We start from the raw sequence: 16,835 nt of genomic DNA, 5'->3' as shown, positions 1-16,835 counted from the left end.
TTTTACAGTTTTTTTTTAATTGACTCCTCATGTCATTTATACTTTGGTCGAACATGTAAAATGTCTGTTTTAATGTTTTTGAGTCAGTTACTTTTAACTAAAAGTTTTATTTTTACCAGAGATGTTGAAGTATACTGTAGTTATGAAGATTCATCAAGAAATACATAAATAAATGCTGAAATAAAAATAATAACTGAATGATATCTTAGTGGCTCAATTTTTTTTTTTTTTTTTTTTAAAAAGCTTGCATTAATACATAAATAAATAAATACACAATTAAATTATTAGATAAATGCCAGCAGGAGTACTGAGACCTTTTACTTGAGTAAAAGTAGCAACACAACAATGAAGAAAAACAAGTAAAATTCCTGTACTCAAAATCTTAGTTGAATTTTTGTATTAGCAAAAAAATGTACTATACATACATAATATTCTATATTTAATAATTAGTTTCTGTAAGTACTGTATCTGGGTGTCATGATGATGAGGAGTGACATGTTGAGCTGCCCTTATATAAGCAGAGCCCTAAATTCCAATTTCATTCTGCACCTGAAGCACTGAAAAGAAGAGCTCTTCAACTGTGAGGCCAAATGTTGAACTGTAAAAACCCAAACAAGAAGTTGCTGAACCGTGGGAATCGGGAAATGAGTAACCAGCTGTTGAATTGTCACAACAAGCAACACAAGACCATATAAAAAGACATTTAAATACTATTACAAAATGTTAAATTGGAAATAAAAATAAGCTAAAATAGAATAAGACAGATAAAACAGGAGAGTAAAAGTTACAGTGCAATGTAAGATATAATATAATATAATATAATATAATATAATATAATATAATATAATAAAATAGGTTACTTCACATTTTATTTGGTTGAAAACATTTCCCCAGGCTACCATATTAAACCTGCTTTACACCTGATATTACAGTGTTAAATTACTAAAGTCAAGTCAAGTCAGTTTTATTTATATAGCACCAAATCACAACAGAAGTTGCACTTGTTTTAGTTACGTTTCATTTCAGTGAGTCAAGAAATGTTTTTTCTGAAAAAGAATCTTAAGGTTGTCACATACAACATGGGAAACTGTCTTAAACAGACTGTTGCTTCACTAACACACAGTCTAGGGACATAAGCGTTGAATATGAATATGTATGTGACTGCATGCAATAAATGTAGCCAAATAAGACGTCCCTCATTATTGCCACACTGTGCCCATAAAGATATAAAATAAATACTGTGACTTGTAATAATTTACCACAATTTGACGTATGCTTTGGTTAAAATATAGAGCTTAAACCTTAATCACTCTTCATCTCTGCACAGCACATCCATCAATGTGCTTGTAAATGTGCAAAAATGTAGCTTAAAATGAAAGTTATTTCATTAAAATGTTTCAGCTGGAGTGAAAAAACACACAGCTGTTTGTGGAAGAAAGAAACCTGGGAAACCTTTATCTGCCATTTGTCTTTTAGAAAGAAGAGAGGAGTCGAGGCAAGTTGAGGGGAGGAGACAGCATGCACTGTGATATTGCTCATTTTAAAAAATGAAAATAGATTTTCTTCCATGTTATTATCAAAACACAAATGAATAGCTATTCTGGTTGCTGAAGTTGATTATTAATCTTCCCCTGTCAGCTGTTTTTTAGAGAACAAAGAGGAAGTAAAGACACAAGAAAAAACAGATATGGGGCCAGGAGAGGAGAGAGCATGCATTGTGAACCTACTTATCTGAAAATATAAATTCACCTTTTTCTATATTCTTATCAGAATTGCCATACTGATCAATACCTCATCTGTTCATCAGGGCTGCTGAGGTTTTTAAATGTTATTCCCGCCGCCTTTATCTTTTTCCAGTGATGATGAGCGGCCCCAGATGTGCTCTTCATCTGCAGCATCACAGACTGTTTATTGTCCTGAGCATCATCCTGTTTTTGAAAGGTGTTACAGCTACATGTGTCATGTTTTTATGCTAGCATGGTACATCATCAGGAAGTAGCTCTTTAAACCCCTTTAGGTGAATATCGATTCTATGTTTGACCAGTTAAAGAACACCAATACTATTGTTTATTGAGAAATCTCAGGAAAATACATAGATAAAAACTATCTGAGTTATTAAGTGGGTTTAAACAGCAGAGCTCAAGCAGAGTCACAGAAGTATTTAATGCTGACAGAATTCAGTGTTCTCAAACAAATCAGTGGTCTGGATTTAGTGTGGCATTTCACACTACAAAACAGAGGCAATTAATTAATTATTTTACTTCTTCATATTACTTTATAAAACTTTCCTGTGTTTACATTTTTCTCTTCAATAAAAAAAAATACTGAAATTCATTTCATCAGGAAACAAATGTAATTAATGTATTCCTTCAACTCTACATTTATTTATTTATGAATTTATAACTTTTAATTTATTTCTTTATTTCTGTGTCTGTATTCTAATGAGATAGATGGTACTACAAATATAGAAATACAGATTTATGTATTCATTGTAGCTTTCATTTATTTATTCTATTATCAATTAAAATACTTAATTACCAGTTTAGCATTTATTTATAAATATGCTAGTTATTAATTGTTGAATGAGTCACTTTTATTCTCCATGTTTAGTTTCTATCATTTATTTATCTATTGTTTATCTTTTTTAAAACTCATTTTTATATTTTTAACTAAATTTTTATACAAGTTTAGAGGCTACCTGTAAATGTGAGATTTCCCATACTGTTGTTGATGTTCTGTTCTGATAGTAAATTCAGCACACTGACCAACACTGACAGTGAATAAACTTTAACATGTACATTGGTCTTTCCTGCCCTCTAGTGGACTTTGTTAGTACAAGGTGAAACTGGTGGCCCGTTCTCTGTTGTCCTTAATACACCATAGTAACACAGCAGGTACTACAGTGTGTATGGGTGTCTGCGTCGGGCAGACGCTGCCGCAGCGTCAATGAAAAAAGTCTACTGTCAGAAGTGGGATTCGAACCCACGCCTCCAGGGGAGACTGCGACCTGAACGCAGCGCCTTAGACCGCTCGGCCATCCTGACTATGAAGCCATGTGATAGCACAAGTTATTATGCCTATATTCAGTGTTTTACATGTTATGAAATATAATGTGGTATATAGATATATTATAAATATATAGCCTATATTAGAAAACACAGTAGGCTACAGTGACAGAGATCCAATCTAGCAAATGAACTCGTATACAGACTACGTGAGTCGTGTTCCAATAATCCATAAAGTTTACTGATAGAATCATCCATTGCTAAAACGAGTTCCCGACTGGGAATTGAACTCGCTTGGCTGGATTCAAAGTCTAGAGTCTGAAGTACTAACCATCACGACACTGAAGTTCGCTTCTTATTCACAGCTTCCTATTGGAATTTTCTGGGCCACCTTAAAAGTGGCATAACGCCTGCAGGTGGCGCTGTTCAGCCATTTTCAAGCTAATTCATGAACTGACCGATCAAATGATGGGAATTAGAATGAAACGTAAAATGAAATGGTCTTAACTTTTGATCATTTAAACTGTAGAATTTTCTCTTATTGCCCTTACTCATGATAAACTGATTTTCAGTCTTACTGTTATTTCTGCCTATTTGCTGGGATCCAACCTGCTCAGTGTTAAAAAGTCTCAAGAAACCAATACTCCAATATGACAGGGGACATCACAATTTCCCCCAATTTGATACGTTTTCAGTTCAGTAATTAGTTTGAAAATGGCTGAACAGCGCCATGTAAAGGCGTTACGCCACTTTAGGTGGACTGGGAAATTCCAACAAGAAGCTATGAATCGGAAGCGTACTTCAGCGTCGTGATGGTTAGGTGTACATTGTCATTTTGTCTTCTACACGGTCACTAAAATATATTTATATACCATACTACATTTCATAAGAATGCGTAAAACGCTACGGGTATCCATAATAACTTGTGTTATCCACTGTTTACACAGTCAGGATGGCCGAGCGGTCTAAGGCGCTGCGTTCAGGTCGCAGTCTCCCCTGGAGGCGTGGGTTCGAATCCCACTTCTGACATCAGACTTTTTTCATTGACGCTGCGTCAGCGTCCGATGTAGACTCCCGTATACACTGTAGTACCTGCTGCAATGTTACTATGCTGTATTAAGGAGAACAGAGAAACGGCTACCAGTTTCATCTTGTACTAACAAAGTCCACTCGAGGGCAGGAAAGACCAATGTACATGTAAAAGTCTATTCACTGTCAGTGTTGCTCGGTGTGCTGAATTAACTATCAACCAAAAGAACAGCACCAACAGTGTGAGAAATATCACATTTACACGTTGTCCAGGTTTGTACACATTATTAACGGATCAATAACTGATAACTGATAATAAGTTTGCATGTTGGAATGTTGTGTCTAAAAGCAGAATATAATGATACGTATAAAAATTTAGGCCTGGTTAAAAATATAAAAATGTGAGTTTAAAAAAAGGAAGAAGCTGTGAATCGCAAGCCAACTTAAGCGTCGTCTAACTATTACACCACGGATCCACTGTGCAACAAGCGCAGCTAGACTCTAGTTGGATGGGGGAAATGCCACACAGGCTACTCTTTAGGCCTACAAAAACATGTATGAACACATCGCATTTACACACTGCAAAGCAAAACAGGATTTTAAAAAGTTAAAAAAAAAATCTTAAAATGGACAAAATAGTCCATGTATAAAATATATATGTTATATATTGACAAGTCACATGCAGGCAGGAAAGTTGTAAGTGAGCTGCTGCCTCCAGTTTTTCAGGCTTTTCTCCCCGGATTGGTCAATTATAACATATTGCAGTGCGCACAAAAGCCACAATTTGCGTGGTTTTGATTAGCAGAGGGGCGCACAGAGGGCTCTCCAAAATCACAAATGAACTTTGTCTGTTTTAGTTATCTAGTATTTAACATCTGTTCTGATGAAATTGTCGTTCAAAATACAACTATTAGTGTGATTCAGACAGGTCTGTAACGGGCTAGTGTCTGAATCTTACTAATAAATGTGTCACTGAATAAAATCCGTGAGGTTTCAGAAAATCATTACTGATGACCTGTCTGCACAAGTGGCTGTGTGTAGAATTATTCCCCTTGAGTTTATTAAATACCTGCAACATCACACAGCAGCTGAAACGAAAAGTGCGTCTCCAAATTAACAGACGCCGCATTTACGCACGTGGCACAGCAGCTGTAACTTACGTAATGATTTCATTTGTTCCTCTGATACACCAACCGGATTGGTCAGGGTCTAATGGTAATTGATGTGCTGTGTTCTTCGTCTCATCCGACAGGTCCGCTGTTACACATAGATTGCAAGTTTATCGGTGAAATTGCTTGTAATAAAGCAGCCATTCTCTAGATGAATCCTGGACTCTATCAAAGTTGTCGGGGCGTTTATATTTTAAGTAGCTAAAAGTCGAAACTCTGTGTCCTCTGGAGATTTTCCTCTGTCCGGGCAAATTTGTTTTCATACTTCCCAGTTTTGCTGATTAAATGCAATGTCTCACAATATTTGTTGCAGTGACATCAGCGCGCGCATTAAAGTGTTACCACACACTGAACTAAGCCTCCATAACTCTCAGTAATCTGTCTGTTTGAGCAGATATGCGCGCCAGTGTTATTATTGTGTTTTGGGACTTGATGGGCTGTTCTTCATGGAGGTGGAGTTCAACAGACACACCTGGGCTTCTTTATTTTCTACCCTTTACATCTAACTTTTCCAGGGAAAAATACACTGTCAGAAGTGGGATTCGAACCCACGCCTCCAGGGGAGACTGCGACCTGAACGCAGCGCCTTAGACCGCTCGGCCATCCTGACTACATACTTACGTTCGAACACACGTTTTATCACGAGCATATTTAGAGTTTTACAAGTTAATAAAGTATGGCATTTATTATAAATAACTATATTTGAGAACACAGTATGGTGACTCTTTAGGAAACAAATAACGAATTTTTTCTTCCTTTTCAGGTAGCCAAAGAATATTTGTTTATTTAGCATAGCTCTGACATTAAGTTGTTGTCATGAGACATTTAGATTCATACTAACAATTTATTCTCCTTAATCTTAAACAGACTGGTGTTATTAGATTTCCCAGTAATCAATTCATGTAGACAGGGCCATACTTAGTTACGTAACACAAAGGTTTACATGACTCCGCCCCTAAAATCAGGTCCCACCGAGATTTGAACTCGGATCGCTGGATTCAGAGTCCAGAGTGCTAACCATTACACCATGGAACCACATGCAGTAGCAAATCTGCTGCTAGACACTTGTGGGATGATTAGATACTTATTGCCTAAAGTTATTTGTGACAACAATGTACAGCATGCACCACACTTGACTTGTTGCATTCACAGACAAGTGGAGAGTGGGAAATGCCAAGACATCTTGAAACCTTACTGAGGGACACATAGGTTACTGTATATACAATAAACATTTATAAACGTATTGCATTTACACATTTCATAGTTAACTCTGCCCAGAATTATTTCACTGAGTGAGAATCCCCCATCATATGAAAGTAAGTTTCTAACAAGTTTGGTGTAGTGACCTTTCTCATGATGTTTCACTAGACTTAAATAAAACCGAGAATTTTAAAATAGATCAAGCATGCTAAACGAGTTTCAAGGAAGATTATATACTCTGCTGGCTTGAAATGATCTCAAGCTTCTGTGACCGAAAATATTGATACCTGGCTAACTTGTAACCGAAGAAGGTTTCAGGAGACTTGGATGTCTTAGGCAGAATCATTTATTGAAGCTCGACCAAGGAGAACAGAGCACTACAAAAGTGAAACACTGTGTAATACTAATGCTACTCAATTCTGAATGTTACTTCCCAGCGAGGAGTATTTAACCCTTCACTAGACCCACGAGATTTACTACAGGTCAAAATAAGGTTATTCTTTACTCAGCTATACATGTGTGAGAATTTTATTGGATACTAGATCCTAAACAAAAACTGTGCTTACCTTTGTAAAGTGAAGTAACGTTGTCTACAGTCAGGTCACATGCAATACTTTCTAAGAGGAAACAGTCTGACCGTCTGAAACAGAGCACAGCATATCTTCCAAGACCTTGGTTTTACTAGGAGACAGCCAGCCTTATCAGAATAGCTGCCTTGCTTAATCATTCTTCGCAGACTGAGAGATGAACTGCTCTGAAAAAGACAGGTCATTACCCACTGCTCCCCGGTTAGCAGATGATCCCAAAATGACCACTTGTGTAAATAACACTGTGTCATATTATCTTTGAGCCTAAAAAAGAAAAATTCCTGTACAGCTTTCATCATGAATGATATCCCAGAGGTAGCAAATGTGGGACTTTCTCCATAAGTATGGAAAGTGTGTCAACACAACATTATGAAGAAATCAGTGTCTTATCCGAATAGTGTCATAAAACACAGGATGGATGGTGAGAATGTGAATTAAAAATGCATAATAGTGTGGTTAACATCTGTGTTGCGAAGGTCAAAAGCAGGAAATTTAAAATGGGAAGTGGTCATCAATAATTTTCCCAGTAGTTTTCAGTCACAGCCTGCATTTGGTAGAAAAATCAATGAAGACTACAAATGGGACAGATCATGATAAACAGCTGTTCAAAGGACTGGTTCATGATTGCAGTTTTGTAAAGCAAATGTGACAAGTCAAGTGTGGTGCAGAGTTTTACAAGTTTGTTTTGAAATACACCGTGATATTTATTATACACACATATATATATATTAGAAAATACAGTTTGGTTACTCTTCAGTAGTCAAATGACAACATGACTTTTTGGTCCCTCTCAGCTAGCAAAAGAATACTTATTCTGCTCAACTCTGATATGATGTTGTATTCATGACATATTTAGAGTCATCCTAACAAACTGAACTAATGCACCACTCACAGATAAGAGATGATGTGTGAGATGTCACATTTTTTAAATGACTGAATTAGTTTATATGACAATTTATGGAGCACATATTAGCAGCACAGGTACTGTGCACAGGTTGAGAGTGTAGAGACTGAACCGTTGTGGCTTTTTTCTCAAGCGCTCATCATCCAGTGTCTTTCCCAATGTTGTCTTAGCGGCAAGGTTCAGGACTACTGTGAAAAACACTGGCTGTCAGAAGTGGGATTCGAACCCACGCCTCCAGGGGAGACTGCGACCTGAACGCAGCGCCTTAGACCGCTCGGCCATCCTGACTGCGTCTGAAGGTCCGGACCTATGATTTTGGATCCACATAGCAATTAGCAAGAGGGGATGCGGGAGATGATCATTGGGTGAGTGTTTTGAAGGAGCGGGTCTACTCATTTTACAAGTTTATGGAGCACATGGTAGCAGCACAGCTACTGTGCACCAACGCATTGCTTTCTGTGCACAGGTTGAGAGTGTAGAGACTGAACCGTTGTGGCTTTTTTCTCAAGCGCTCATCATCCAGTGTCTTTCCCAATGTTGTCTTAGCGGCAAGGTTCAGGACTACTGTGAAAAACACTGGCTGTGGAATTCGAACCCACGCCTCCAGGGGAGACTGCGACCTGAACGCAGCGCCTTAGACCGCTCGGCCATCCTGCCTGCGTCTGAAGGTCCGGACCTATGATTTTGGATCCACATAGCAATTAGCAATGATTGATGGACTCTCTCGAGGCAAAAAAGGCACCGCTCTCAGCGTATGGCTGTAGTAGTGACAAAGTCAGGCAAACTGACAGTGTAGATCATTAAAATAAATGAATGAATAAAGCAGAGATAGCGTATGAAATTACCAGTAACGCAGTGGATAAGATTTTAAAAAGGCACCTTTACTGCCTAACGTAAGCAACTTATTAAACTTTTGCTACTTGCTCGGCTCCCTCCTTGGCCAGACTTTCACTTCAAGATCAACTTTTTAGCCCAATGTATTCAGGTCATCTGCCCTCATGATATTCAAGACAACTGAAAAATTGTGTCAATTTCCACATAATCAAAAGATGAATATCTCTTAAGTGTAGATCGCCATGACTTTCAGACAGACTGGAAAAACGGTAACCACAATGGATTCAGTCTTTCAAAAAACAAAGCGTCTTCCAAAGAAAGGGCACTGTTTCCACATTTACAAGCGCTGACAAGATAGGACTAAAGTCCCTGCATTTTACCTGTAAATGGTCTCGCGACCTCTTAAAACCAGGTCCCACCGAGATTTGAACTCTGATCGCTGGATTCAGAGTCCAGAGTGCTAACCATTACACCATGGAACCACACACTAGGTTGCGCAATGGACAAGCTAGTGGACAAGCTAGTGGAGAACAATGTCGATTTCCGTATTAGCCTATGACCATGGCATTTTGCTGTCATGTATAACACAAATAGCCTACGGTAAGAACAGTAACCACAAAGGATTCAGTCTTTCAAAAAACACAGCGTCTTCCAAAAAGAGGGCAGAGCTTTCACATTTTCAAAAGTCTCTGCATTTTAAGTGCAAATCTTCTCGAAATCAGGTTCCACCACGATTTGAACTCGGATCACTAACCATTACACCATGGAACCACAGCTCACAACTACCCGTAAAGTCACCTCACAGGTCCCTCAGGAGAATTGGACGATCTGAAGAGCGAGTGACCAGTCTGCGATCACTGAGCGACTGAGCAGTCTTGATATCAGTCGCAGATTCCCAGCCACTGACGCCATCAGGTGAGGGTGGGTTACTTAGGCAGGTGGACAGGTGGCAGTCTTGAAACCAGGTCCCACCGAGATTTGAACTCGGATCGCTGGATTCAGAGTCCAGAGTGCTAACCATTACACCATGGAACCATGCGCTCTGTTGCATTATGTCTCTTGACAACCTAGTGGAGAACAGTGTCAATTTCCCCATCGGCCTATGGCGATGGTGTTTTGCTATCATTTATAACACAAATAACCTACGTTAAGAACAGTAACCACAAAGGATTCAGTCATTTCCAAGCGACAGGTGAACACACATAAATCTGGTATATCGGGCTAATGCGGCGCTCAGAGACAAGAGGGGATGCGGGAGATGATCATTGGGTGAGTGTTTTGAAGGAGCGGGTCTACTCATTTTACAAGTTTATGGAGCACATGGTAGCAGCACAACCACTGTGCACCAACGCATTGCTTTCTGTGCACAGGTTGAGAGTGTAGAGACTGAACCGTTGTGGCTTTTTTCTCAAGCGCTCATCATCCAGTGTCTTTCCCAATGTTGTCTTAGCGGCAAGGTTCAGGACTACTGTGAAAAACACTGGCTGTCAGAAGAGGGATTCGAACCCACGCCTCCAGGGGAGACTGCGACCTGAACGCAGCGCCTTAGACCGCTCGGCCATCCTGACTGCGTCTGAAGGTCCGGACCTATGATTTTGGATCCACATAGCAATTAGCAATGATTGATGGACTCTCTCGAGGCAAAAAAGGCACCGCTCTCAGCGTATGGCTGCGAGTAGTGACAAAGTCAGGCAAACTGACAGTGTAGATCATTAAAATAAATGAATGAATAAAGCAGAGATAGCGTATGAAATTACCAGTAACGCAGTGGATAAGATTTTAAAAAGGTACCTTTACTGCCTAACGTAAGCAACTTATTAAACTTTTGCTACTTGCTCGGCTCCCTCCTTGGCCAGACTTTCACTTCAAGATCAACTTTTTAGCCCAATGTATTCAGGTCATCTGCCCTCATGATATTCAAGACAATTGAAAAATTGTGTCAATTTCCACATAATCAAAAGATGAATATCTCTTAAGTGTAGATCGCCATGACTTTCAGACAGACTGGAAAAACGGTAACCACAATGGATTCAGTCTTTCAAAAAACAAAGCGTCTTCCAAAGAAAGGGCACTGTTTCCACATTTACAAGCGCTGACAAGATAGGACTAAAGTCCCTGCATTTTACCTGTAAATGGTCTCGCGACCTCTTAAAACCAGGTCCCACCGAGATTTGAACTCGGATCGCTGGATTCAGAGTCCAGAGTGCTAACCATTACACCATGGAACCATGCGCTCTGTTGCATTATGTCTCTTGACAACCTAGTGGAGAACAGTGTCAATTTCCCCATCGGCCTATGGCGATGGTGTTTTGCTATCATTTATAACACAAATAGCCTACGGTAAGAACAGTAACCACAAAGGATTCAGTCTTTCAAAAAACACAGCGTCTTCCAAAAAGAGGGCAGAGCTTTCACATTTTCAAAAGTCACTGCATTTTAAGTGCAAATCTTCTCGAAATCAGGTTCCACCGCGATTTGAACTCGGATCACTAACCATTACACCATGGAACCACAGCTCACAACTACCCGTAAAGTCACCTCACAGGTCCCTCAGGAGAATTGGACGATGTGAAGAGCGAGTGATCAGTCTGCGATTACTGAGCGACTGAGCAGTCTTGATATCAGTCGCGGATTCCCAGCCACTGACGCCATCAGGTGAAGGTGGGTTACTTAGGCAGGTGGACAGGTGGCAGTCTTGAAACCAGGTCCCACCGAGATTTGAACTCGGATCGCTGGATTCAGAGTCCAGAGTGCTAACCATTACACCATGGAACCATGCGCTCTGTTGCATTATGTCTCTTGACAACCTAGTGGAGAACAGTGTCAATTTCCCCATCGGCCTATGGCGATGGTGTTTTGCTATCATTTATAACACAAATAACCTACGTTAAGAACAGTAACCACAAAGGATTCAGTCATTTCCAAGCGACAGGTGAACACACATAAATCTGGTATATCGGGCTAATGCGGCGCTCAGAGACAAGAGGGGATGCGGGAGATGATCATTGGGTGAGTGTTTTGAAGGAGCGGGTCTACTCATTTTACAAGTTTATGGAGCACATGGTAGCAGCACAGCTACTGTGCACAGGTTGAGAGTGTAGAGACTGAACCGTTGTGGCTTTTTTCTCAAGCGCTCATCATCCAGTGTCTTTCCCAATGTTGTCTTAGCGGCAAGGTTCAGGACTACTGTGAAAAACACTGGCTGTCAGAAGTGGGATTCGAACCCACGCCTCCAGGGGAGACTGCGACCTGAACGCAGCGCCTTAGACCGCTCGGCCATCCTGACTGCGTCTGAAGATCCGGACCTATGATTTTGGATCCACATAGCAATTATCAATGATTGATGGACTCTCTCGAGGCAAAAAAGGCACCGCTCTCAGCGTATGGCTGCGAGTAGTGACAAAGTCAGGCAAACTGACAGTGTAGATCATTAAAATAAATGAATGAATAAAGCAGAGATAGCGTATGAAATTACCAGTAACGCAGTGGATAAGATTTTAAAAAGGCACCTTTACTGCCTAACGTAAGCAACTTATTAAACTTTTGCTACTTGCTCGGCTCCCTCCTTGGCCAGACTTTCACTTCAAGATCAACTTTTTAGCCCAATGTATTCAGGTCATCTGCCCTCATGATATTCAAGACAATTGAAAAATTGTGTCAATTTCCACATAATCAAAAGATGAATATCTCTTAAGTGTAGATCGCCATGACTTTCAGACAGACTAGAAAAACAGTAACCACAATGGATTCAGTCTTTCAAAAAACAAAGCGTCTTCCAAAGAAAGGGCACTGTTTCCACATTTACAAGCGCTGACAAGATAGGACTAAAGTCCCTGCATTTTACCTGTAAATGGTCACACGACCTCTTAAAACCAGGTCCCACCGAGATTTGAACTCTGATCGCTGGATTCAGAGTCCAGAGTGCTAACCATTACACCATGGAACCATGCGCTCTGTTGCATTATGTCTCTTGACAACCTAGTGGAGAACAGTGTCAATTTCCCCATCGGCCTATGGCGATGGTGTTTTGCTATCATTTATAACACAAATAGCCTACGGTAAGAACAGTAACCACAAAGGATTCAGTCTTTCAAAAAACACAGCGTCTTCCAAAAAGAGGGCAGAGCTTTCACATTTTCAAAAGTCACTGCATTTTAAGTGCAAATCTTCTCGAAATCAGGTTCCACCGCGATTTGAACTCGGATCACTAACCATTACACCATGGAACCACAGCTCACAACTACCCGTAAAGTCACCTCACAGGTCCCTCAGGAGAATTGGACGATGTGAAGAGCGAGTGATCAGTCTGCGATTACTGAGCGACTGAGCAGTCTTGATATCAGTCGCGGATTCCCAGCCACTGACGCCATCAGGTGAAGGTGGGTTACTTAGGCAGGTGGACAGGTGGCAGTCTTGAAACCAGGTCCCACCGAGATTTGAACTCGGATCGCTGGATTCAGAGTCCAGAGTGCTAACCATTACACCATGGAACCATGCGCTCTGTTGCATTATGTCTCTTGACAACCTAGTGGAGAACAGTGTCAATTTCCCCATCGGCCTATGGCGATGGTGTTTTGCTATCATTTATAACACAAATAACCTACGTTAAGAACAGTAACCACAAAGGATTCAGTCATTTCCAAGCGACAGGTGAACACACATAAATCTGGTATATCGGGCTAATGCGGCGCTCAGAGACAAGAGGGGATGCGGGAGATGATCATTGGGTGAGTGTTTTGAAGGAGCGGGTCTACTCATTTTACAAGTTTATGGAGCACATGGTAGCAGCACAGCTACTGTGCACAGGTTGAGAGTGTAGAGACTGAACCGTTGTGGCTTTTTTCTCAAGCGCTCATCATCCAGTGTCTTTCCCAATGTTGTCTTAGCGGCAAGGTTCAGGACTACTGTGAAAAACACTGGCTGTCAGAAGTGGGATTCGAACCCACGCCTCCAGGGGAGACTGCGACCTGAACGCAGCGCCTTAGACCGCTCGGCCATCCTGACTGCGTCTGAAGGTCCGGACCTATGATTTTGGATCCACATAGCAATTAGCAATGATTGATGGACTCTCTCGAGGCAAAAAAGGCACCGCTCTCAGCGTATGGCTGCGAGTGGTGACAAAGTCAGGCAAACTGACGGTGTAGATCATTAAAATAAATGAATGAATAAAGCAGAGATAGCGTATGAAATTACCAGTAACGCAGTGGATAAGATTTTAAAAAGGCACCTTTACTGCCTAACGTAAGCAACTTATTAAACTTTTGCTACTTGCTCGGCTCCCTCCTTGGCCAGACTTTCACTTCAAGATCAACTTTTTAGCCCAATGTATTCAGGTCATCTGCCCTCATGATATTCAAGACAATTGAAAAATTGTGTCAATTTCCACATAATCAAAAGATGAATATCTCTTAAGTGTAGATCGCCATGACTTTCAGACAGACTGGAAAAACGGTAACCACAATGGATTCAGTCTTTCAAAAAACAAAGCGTCTTCCAAAGAAAGGGCACTGTTTCCACATTTACAAGCGCTGACAAGATAGGACTAAAGTCCCTGCATTTTACCTGTAAATGGTCTCGCGACCTCTTAAAACCAGGTCCCACCGAGATTTGAACTCGGATCGCTGGATTCAGAGTCCAGAGTGCTAACCATTACACCATGGAACCATGTGCTCTGTTGCATTATGTCTCTTGACAACCTATTTGAGAACAGTGTCAATTTCCCCATCGGCCTATGGCGATGGTGTTTTGCTATCATTTATAACACAAATAGCCTACGGTAAGAACAGTAACCACAAAGGATTCAGTCTTTCAAAAAACACAGCGTCTTCCAAAAAGAGGGCAGAGCTTTCACATTTTCAAAAGTCACTGCATTTTAAGTGCAAATCTTCTCGAAATCAGGTTCCACCGCGATTTGAACTCGGATCACTAACCATTACACCATGGAACCACAGCTCACAACTACCCGTAAAGTCACCTCACAGGTCCCTCAGGAGAATTGGACGATCTGAAGAGCGAGTGATCAGTCTGCGATCACTGAGCGACTGAGCAGTCTTGATATCAGTCGCAGATTCCCAGCCACTGACGCCATCAGGTGAAGGTGGGTTACTTAGGCAGGTGGACAGGTGGCAGTCTTGAAACCAGGTCCCACCGAGATTTGAACTCGGATCGCTGGATTCAGAGTCCAGAGTGCTAACCATTACACCATGGAACCATGCGCTCTGTTGCATTATGTCTCTTGACAACCTAGTGGAGAACAGTGTCAATTTCCCCATCGGCCTATGGCGATGGTGTTTTGCTATCATTTATAACACAAATAACCTACGTTAAGAACAGTCATTTCCAAGCGACAGGTGAACACACATAAATCTGGTATATCGGGCTAATGCGGCGCTCAGAGACAAGAGGGGATGCGGGAGATGATCATTGGGTGAGTGTTTTGAAGGAGCGGGTCTACTCATTTTACAAGTTTATGGAGCACATGGTAGCAGCACAGCTACTGTGCACAGGTTGAGAGTGTAGAGACTGAACCGTTGTGGCTTTCTTCTCAAGCGCTCATCATCAATGTTGTCTTAGCGGCAAGGTTCAGGACTACTGTGAAAAACACTGGCTGTCAGAAGTGGGATTCGAACCCACGCCTCCAGGGGAGACTGCGACCTGAACGCAGCGCCTTAGACCGCTCGGCCATCCTGACTGCGTCTGAAGGTCCGGACCTATGATTTTGGATCCACATAGCAATTAGCAATGATCGATGGACTCTCTCGAGGCAAAAAAGGCACCGCTCTCAGCGTATGGCTGCGAGTAGTGACACAGTCAGGCAAACTGACGGTGTAGATCATTAAAATAAATGAATGAGTAAAGCAGAGATAGCGTATGAAATTACCAGTAACGCAGTGGATAAGATTTTAAAAAGGCACCTTTACTGCCTAACGTAAGCAACTTATTAAACTTTTGCTACTTGCTCGGCTCCCTCCTTGGCCAGACTTTCACTTCAAGATCAACTTTTTAGCCCAATGTATTCAGGTCATCTGCCCTCATGATATTCAAGACAATTGAAAAATTGTGTCAATTTCCACATAATCAAAAGATGAATATCTCTTAAGTGTAGATCGCCATGACTTTCAGACAGACTGGAAAAACGGTAACCACAATGGATTCAGTCTTTCAAAAAACAAAGCGTCTTCCAAAGAAAGGGCACTGTTTCCACATTTACAAGCGCTGACAAGATAGGACTAAAGTCCCTGCATTTTACCTGTAAATGGTCTCGCGACCTCTTAAAATCAGGTCCCACCGAGATTTGAACTCGGATCGCTGGATTCAGAGTCCAGAGTGCTAACCATTACACCATGGAACCACACACTAGGTTGAGCAATGGCTCTTGACAAGCTAGTGGAGAACAATGTCGATTTCCATATTAGCCTATGACCATGGCATTTTGCTGTCATGTATAACACAAATAGCCTACGGTAAGAACAGTAACCACAAAGGATTCAGTCTTTCAAAAAACACAGCGTCTTCCAAAAAGAGGGCAGAGCTTTCACATTTTCAAAAGTCACTGCATTTTAAGTGCAAATCTCCTCGAAATCAGGTTCCACCGAGATTTGAACTCGGATCACTGGATTCAAAGTCCAGAGTGCTAACCATTACACCATGGAACCACAGCTCACGTCTACCGGTAAAGTCACCTCACAGGTCCCTCAGGAGAATTGGACGATCTGAAGAGCGAGTGATCAGTCTGCGATCACTGAGCGACTGAGCAGTCTTGATATCAGTCGCAGATTCCCAGCCACTGACGCCATCAGGTGAAGGTGGGTTACTTAGGCAGGTGGACAGGTGGCAGTCTTGAAACCAGGTCCCACCGAGATTTGAACTCGGATCGCTGGATTCAGAGTCCAGAGTGCTAACCATTACACCATGGAACCATGCGCTCTGTTGCATTATGTCTCTTGACAACCTAGTGGAGAACAGTGTCAATTTCCCCATCGGCCTATGGCGATGGTGTTTTGCTATCATTTATAACACAAATAACCTACGTTAAGAACAGTCATTTCCAAGCGACAGGTGAACACACATAAATCTGGTATATCGGGCTAATGCGGCGCTCAGAGAC

General features: G+C 41.3%; 20 non-coding genes across 20 annotated transcripts; 1 reads left to right on the top strand and 19 right to left on the bottom strand.

The window, feature by feature from the left end:
- Positions 1-2,961: 2,961 nt before the first annotated feature.
- trnal-cag lies at positions 2,962-3,044 on the bottom strand. Its single transcript has one exon. It is a non-coding gene; the product is annotated as a tRNA-Leu (tRNA).
- A 907-nt stretch (positions 3,045-3,951) lies between these two features.
- Positions 3,952-4,034, top strand: trnal-cag. The gene has a single exon. It is a non-coding gene; the product is annotated as a tRNA-Leu (tRNA).
- A 1,696-nt stretch (positions 4,035-5,730) lies between these two features.
- On the bottom strand, positions 5,731-5,813 carry trnal-cag. Its single transcript has one exon. It is a non-coding gene; the product is annotated as a tRNA-Leu (tRNA).
- Positions 5,814-6,166: 353 nt separating this feature from the next.
- trnaq-cug lies at positions 6,167-6,238 on the bottom strand. Its single transcript has one exon. It is a non-coding gene; the product is annotated as a tRNA-Gln (tRNA).
- Positions 6,239-8,099: 1,861 nt separating this feature from the next.
- On the bottom strand, positions 8,100-8,182 carry trnal-cag. The gene has a single exon. It is a non-coding gene; the product is annotated as a tRNA-Leu (tRNA).
- A 956-nt stretch (positions 8,183-9,138) lies between these two features.
- Positions 9,139-9,210, bottom strand: trnaq-cug. The gene has a single exon. It is a non-coding gene; the product is annotated as a tRNA-Gln (tRNA).
- A 481-nt stretch (positions 9,211-9,691) lies between these two features.
- On the bottom strand, positions 9,692-9,763 carry trnaq-cug. The gene has a single exon. It is a non-coding gene; the product is annotated as a tRNA-Gln (tRNA).
- A 450-nt stretch (positions 9,764-10,213) lies between these two features.
- On the bottom strand, positions 10,214-10,296 carry trnal-cag. The gene has a single exon. It is a non-coding gene; the product is annotated as a tRNA-Leu (tRNA).
- Positions 10,297-10,884: 588 nt separating this feature from the next.
- Positions 10,885-10,956, bottom strand: trnaq-cug. The gene has a single exon. It is a non-coding gene; the product is annotated as a tRNA-Gln (tRNA).
- Positions 10,957-11,431: 475 nt separating this feature from the next.
- trnaq-cug lies at positions 11,432-11,503 on the bottom strand. Its single transcript has one exon. It is a non-coding gene; the product is annotated as a tRNA-Gln (tRNA).
- A 428-nt stretch (positions 11,504-11,931) lies between these two features.
- trnal-cag lies at positions 11,932-12,014 on the bottom strand. The gene has a single exon. It is a non-coding gene; the product is annotated as a tRNA-Leu (tRNA).
- Positions 12,015-12,602: 588 nt separating this feature from the next.
- trnaq-cug lies at positions 12,603-12,674 on the bottom strand. Its single transcript has one exon. It is a non-coding gene; the product is annotated as a tRNA-Gln (tRNA).
- A 475-nt stretch (positions 12,675-13,149) lies between these two features.
- Positions 13,150-13,221, bottom strand: trnaq-cug. The gene has a single exon. It is a non-coding gene; the product is annotated as a tRNA-Gln (tRNA).
- A 428-nt stretch (positions 13,222-13,649) lies between these two features.
- On the bottom strand, positions 13,650-13,732 carry trnal-cag. The gene has a single exon. It is a non-coding gene; the product is annotated as a tRNA-Leu (tRNA).
- Positions 13,733-14,320: 588 nt separating this feature from the next.
- On the bottom strand, positions 14,321-14,392 carry trnaq-cug. Its single transcript has one exon. It is a non-coding gene; the product is annotated as a tRNA-Gln (tRNA).
- Positions 14,393-14,867: 475 nt separating this feature from the next.
- trnaq-cug lies at positions 14,868-14,939 on the bottom strand. Its single transcript has one exon. It is a non-coding gene; the product is annotated as a tRNA-Gln (tRNA).
- A 397-nt stretch (positions 14,940-15,336) lies between these two features.
- On the bottom strand, positions 15,337-15,419 carry trnal-cag. Its single transcript has one exon. It is a non-coding gene; the product is annotated as a tRNA-Leu (tRNA).
- Positions 15,420-16,007: 588 nt separating this feature from the next.
- trnaq-cug lies at positions 16,008-16,079 on the bottom strand. The gene has a single exon. It is a non-coding gene; the product is annotated as a tRNA-Gln (tRNA).
- Positions 16,080-16,311: 232 nt separating this feature from the next.
- On the bottom strand, positions 16,312-16,383 carry trnaq-uug. Its single transcript has one exon. It is a non-coding gene; the product is annotated as a tRNA-Gln (tRNA).
- Positions 16,384-16,575: 192 nt separating this feature from the next.
- trnaq-cug lies at positions 16,576-16,647 on the bottom strand. The gene has a single exon. It is a non-coding gene; the product is annotated as a tRNA-Gln (tRNA).
- Positions 16,648-16,835: the final 188 nt, after the last annotated feature.

This window comes from Thunnus maccoyii, chromosome 23 (assembly GCF_910596095.1).
Source record: "Thunnus maccoyii chromosome 23, fThuMac1.1, whole genome shotgun sequence".
NCBI lineage: Eukaryota > Metazoa > Chordata > Actinopteri > Scombriformes > Scombridae > Thunnus > Thunnus maccoyii.
Note: the sequence above shows the minus strand (reverse complement) of the source record. Positions and strands in the feature narration are given on the sequence as shown.